Genomic DNA, 6,219 nt, shown 5'->3' on the forward strand with positions numbered 1-6,219 from the left:
TTTTTGCATTATCTTGTTTAATGTATGTGCTTATTTGTGAAATTGACTCATATCCACTCACTAGAATTGTTTTCTAGGACTGAATGGTGAGATGCAGAACCTGGACTTCCTGCTCTCCATTGCTCGGGTCTTAAGTCTGCCACTCAATTGTGTGTGCAACGCTTTTCCCTCTTCTGTCACTGACCCCCCAGACTTCACTTCTGCCACTGGGAACATGTGAGTAGTGAGTTCTATGACTGCTGACTGCTGGCCTCATACGTGGTGGTCTCTAGCCTATCCAGCCAACAGCAGATCTCACTTTCTTTTGACTCCTCCTTTGATCCTTTGTTATCCTGCGGTCCCATCTCCATATTATCCCATAGCCTTGGAATATCTCCAGATTACGTGTTTGGGTCAGTAATAAAGTTTGGATATACTTCTGCCTATAGTTTATCCTCTCAAACTGCCTAAGCTCTCGGAAGGGAGGGAGAAATTGTGCATAAATTGTTTCCAGAAACCATTCCGTTCACAGTCTATTTATCAACCTTAGGGAACAAAGGACACTGTGTGGCACAGAATTATGGGGATTCTCGTTCATTAGAAGCAGGATTGACAGCAACAGCTTATTTCACAGGATCCCCTAACTGGTCATTAGACCCTGGGACTCTTTGATTGGCTCTGAATTGGAAACCAAGAGATGAAAGACTCCACACTTCTCATCTTTGATCACGTGAGCCACTCAACCTAAACCCAGGGCTTTACTGTCAAGAATCACGCTACATGGAGCAGAATAGGCTTGACCAGAGCAGGCTCACCCAAGCTATAGGATAACAGCATTGGGTCTTGTAACTCCCAGGCTAGTGGTCACAGACCAGCAAGAGCTAATCTTTCTCTAGCTTGGAGAAATCTGAAATATCATACCACTATGAAAATAGCCAGTGCAGCAGCTGACAGGCCCCACAGTGTGGAGTTCGGTATGGCTTACTTGCTTATTTTCCAATTCTCATTATGTTTCCCACACCCCTCGTTTTCAATAAACTTATCTTAATGAAAGACTTTAAGGGAAAAAGGTTACTAGAAACATGTAAAGAAATATTCTTTAATATATAAGTGGTAATTAAAATGTGAGCATGTCCCGAGGGCAGAAAATGGATACCACTGTTAGGAATTTCAAAGCTAATAAATACAGCAGTATAAACACGCCATTAAATTACATTGCAACCAACAAACAGATATATGAATTACTGAGCTGTACATAAACTTGGGGACCTGACTGCAGAAAAGACCAAAAAGCAAACAAAAAAGGAGAGCCAATTAATTGAATAAGTAATAGAATCCAGAAGGGTTTCAGACTGGAATAGCTGATACACTGAGGCAAAGATCCTCAAGACAAGACTGAAGCTGAGCAGGAGGCAGGGGATAATTGACACAGAAAAGTCTCAGAAGCTGTTCTGGTAAATGGACACTTTGGTTCAGGTGTCAGCACGGATTCCAGTTTGGTTGTGGAGGCAGCATGTTACTTAGAGCACAGCTAGGAAAATAAAATTTGATTCTATTCTGAATATGTGATGCTCTTGATGGACATTTCTTTAAAGCCTACAATGGGCCATGATGGACTTTCTAGGTCACAAGTACTCTCACCTTGAACAGCCTTAAAGACAGACTGACCATATAGAAGGACAGCAGTCAGATAGTGGACACGAAGCATGAGACAGAAATCCCCAGAATGAAGGAAAACAAACTTGGTGAGTCTCACCTCAGGTACCCACTTTTGCTTCCTGCGGAGAATTTTAAGGCTGCAGCAAAGACTGCGAGAGGATAAGTTGGAATGTTTGTGGAGGAAGACCATACTGTGTAGATTTCAGAACCAGAGAGGAAGGAGCTGCATGAACCACACATACTGATCTCAGCAGGTTCCACCATGCCACACCTGTACGTGCAAGTATGGAGAAAAGAGCTCAACACTGAGCAAAGGGAAGAGCAGTCGGACTTCACACTGCTCTAGAAAGAATTTATGCTCTGCTCACCACTGTGGGAAACCCTCGTCACGCACAGGTTATACAGGTGCTGCGGTTCTTTGTCTATTGCCTCAATAGTGGGCAAAATGGCCCTAGACTAAACAAATCTTCGGGGTCATATGTTTTCCAGTTCACTTAAATGGGGAACAAAGTTCAGGAATGCTTACAAGAAAACAAAAACATACAGCAAGAAATGATCCAGCATGCAACAAGAAAAGATCACAGCATCTGGTATCCAGCAAAGAATACCAAGATGAAAAGAAGCATGATAAGGAAAAAAGCAATTAATGAAAAACAAGTCGGGAAGTCTACAGACAGAAGAAAAGTAGAAAAAGACCCTAACAGTTACTGACATGTTTAAGATGGTAGTCCAGCATTTCTCAACCTGGGCATTACCAACATTTGAGGCCAGGTTATTCTTTGTTACAGAGGCAGCTTACACATTATAAGATGCTCAGTAGTATCCTTGACCTCCACCCATTAGATGTGGGTGCATACTCCCTACACCTGGTATGACAACCAAAAATAACTCCAAGTGTTGCCCAATGTCCTATGCAGTGGTATCTCCTCTAGGTAAAGACCACAAAGTTACATGAAGACGTAAGCAAGTTGAGGAGAAGCAAAGACAGTTTAAAAAAAAAAGAGAGAACTCCATTCAAACTCTATTAATAAAAATACAGTGTCAGAGGTAGAAAATAAATGGAATGAAATTAATAGCACATTAGGCACAAGGGAAAAAATAGTGACTCCGAAGATAAAGCAATAAAAACTCCCCAAAACAAAATAGACTTTGAATAAGATTAGGGATATCAGCTAAAGGGCTGTCACAGCAGCCCACAGTAATAAAAAAGAATGGCGAGGTGAGCGTTACAGAAGTGATAGCGTGAAGCAGTGTAACAACTACTACTACATCAGTAGAACTACATAAGACCAAAGTAGTCTGTACCACATCCATTGCTGACCATTTCACATACATTCTTTAATCAGACAGTGCTTTGTCATACTTGTCTCAACAATTCTGAGACAAGGTCCTTGTCATACAACTTAAAAGTGAAAATCACAAAGTCATAGAGGCATGAACAGCAGAACACCAACCTCCGCTGTTCGGTTACATGTGTTCTTGGGGTCACTGGCTTCCCCAACACCAAACGTGCATCTGAAAGGAAGAAAATGGAGAGACATTTTGAGGAATTGAAATGGACTTTGGTGACTAGCTTGAATGACTAGGGAGAAAGAAAATGCAATTTAACAAATGAAAAGTGTATTATCCAAGAAATAGCAGAAAGGTAATATATATTATCTATGATTATGATACATGTACTGCCCATGGAAATCTCAAGTCACAAAGACTCTAAAAACTAGTCTCTTACAGATATGTGCATGCACAGGCACACACACACACACACACACACACACACACACACACACACACACACCCCTTTCGAATAGATTTAGCATGTTTGCTTCCCCTCTTTATGTCTTCTGAGCACTTTGAATGACTTGATCAGTCCCCTCACTGCTAGCTGGCAACTGTACTGAGACTGAAACACTAATTGCCATGCTCTTTCTAATCCAACACTCTGCTTCACATGAATGAACATGTAAATGTTGCTACCCCATACTTAGCACATGGCAGAATCTTAATAAATATTAGATGTTTCTATTGACAACCAACTAAGCCATTCCGAATGACTTGTGCCTATAGACACAGAATTTATCCCATAGGCGAGACCCACACTAAAACTGACTCACCCTTTTTTTTCCTTAAAATAATCTTATTTATTATCAAGTGATACAGCCAAGTCACAGTGATTAGGGTAAAGAACAGATGTCCTTAGGATTATTTCCCCTCGTGTAATATGTTCTTGAAGCCCTCTCAAGCTAAAGTGCCTAACATTCAAGCAGAATGGAAATAGAACAAACATTTTCCCACAGACAGCATTGCCCATATTTGCAATGCTTTTCACAGAAGGAGTGAGCTAACAAACGTAACCCACCCAAATGCGAATGCAGTCTCAGAGGTCAGGTGAGCCATTCTCTACAGGCGCCCACAGCAAAGGCTACCCTTAATCGACTCATCCCCATATTCTGCTCCCACAGTTGACATGCTCAGTTAGATGGCTTCCTCTGTATAAGATTGCCGTGAGGAAAGGTGTGCCTTTAAAGAGTCTCTGCAATGCCCTTGGCACCAACATTTCCTAATGTTTATGTTTTGAAAGCAGAGCGTGAGTGATACAGTGCTTGGTCACACGGAGGTGCCTTTTGCTCTGGCAGTTCACAAGATCTTCAGTTTTATTTAATGGCTTAACTGCTTCATAATTGCTCATATTCAGCTGCTCCTAAGCCTGAATGGCCTCAGCTTTTAATATGCCTTGTCTAATTCTTAGCCACATCAATTCACACAAGTAGCTCATCACTACTCTGAAATGCTGATGCTTGTCACATATTTCAGTTGCTTCTGGAAGACTGTTCTTATGTCCATAAATCTTGTTAATATTCCAGGACCTTATTTTCTTGTCCAATGATTATATAAATACTTATTATATAATATATATATTTACACACACACACACACACATGTATATATAAAACAATACACACTCGTATAAAAGGCCTCATTTTCCCTAAGGAGAGACCTATTTTAAACATAGAATGTAAAGGGTCAATGACCCACTTTTCCAGTCAACCTGGGCAATGTGACTCACAGTCTTTAGTAGTACTACAATAACAAAGAGAATAACCTCTCTGCTTTCCACGGTTACTTGTGTACTATCCTCCCTTGCTCTGGTATGTACACACTTTGTATCACCAGGGAGTGGGGTGGGGGCAGTCAGCGGGAGACTGGGTGACCAGAAACTACTTTGAAAGATAGCATCCGGGCTCAGACCTGAAAAACTAGACCGATGAGCTGCTTCAAAACTGGCTCCTTATCCTCACACACACAATGGGAGAGCAGCCGGCTACCGTCAGTACCGCATGACAGTGACCTGTGTCTACAGTGGTACAAGTGATGACGTCATCAAAAAGGGGTGGATGACAAGGGAAGAGACCAGAGTCACCTGTGCCCACGTGATGTGTAAGGACTACATAATAAAGCACCCACAGGAGGTCCTCTTACAGTGATGGGGCTGGAGGTCTAGCCCTCTGTGGTATGTTGGCCGATGTGTTAATATTAGTCTGATATAATGTCCTTTCCAGCTACATTAAAAGGCTTCCAATATAGCAACCGTGTTTCAAATGCCTGTATTTTGGTTCTCATTTACAGTATATCCCCTCTAAGAGTGCAGAGCCTGTTGGATGGTTCACAACTGCATACCCAGCCCTGGAACTGGGCACGTAGTATTCACTGTGCCAAAGAAATGAATTACAACCTGGTATTGGCATGAATTTATACTAGTTGTCAATGAGACTGTGACTCTTGGGTTTAAACAGGAGCATTTGTAACTAATCTATATAATTAATATCTTCTTTCTGTTTGTTTATTTTTATGTTCCATGTGCTGGCCTCAAGCTTTGATTCTACTATTGTGGTCTCCCAGGTAGCTAGGACTCCAGATGCACATCACCACAACCATTTCTATAAAATGCTTTAAGATTTAGAGTAGTGGGAATGTGGGGGGACGGCATCCTGAGAGGCCAGAAGAAGACATTGGATCCCCTGGAGCCAGATGGCCACTGTGAGCAGTCTGATGAGGGTTCTGGGAACCTGACCTCTACAAGAGCAAGTGCTCTTTAACTGCTGAGCCATCTCTATAGCCTCATTTATTTTTTTTTAAAAAGCTTTTTATTTACTTATTTGTCTACTGTTTGTTTATTGCTGTGCTGAGGATGGGATACAGGGCTTTGCACATGCTAGGCAAGCGTTCTGCCAATGAGGTACATCCCTAGCAGTATCTAATTTTAAAAACAAATAAAATGTCCTATAATAAACGACTACTATAATGGCCCCATATTTCTTAGGCTACAAGCGCTAGACATGAAGACTTCATGCATACTCTTTAACTCTTCTCTTCCAATGCTTTTACACTCCAGAGGCCCAGATCTGAAAGAAAGCAAACCACACTGCCCACAGGAGCCATCTCTCAGGATCTGGTGTCTGTCTGGGGCATCATAGGAGGATCGGGCAACTGGCTTCCATCTCCCAGCTCTACTCTTCATAGCCTACTCTAGAAGAGTATGTACTTCTTTTCTTTTTTAGTACATGATTTCTTGTGGGGCCATAG

The sequence above is a fragment of the Peromyscus eremicus genome, chromosome 4 (genome assembly GCF_949786415.1).
Source record: "Peromyscus eremicus chromosome 4, PerEre_H2_v1, whole genome shotgun sequence".
Lineage (NCBI taxonomy): Eukaryota > Metazoa > Chordata > Mammalia > Rodentia > Cricetidae > Peromyscus > Peromyscus eremicus.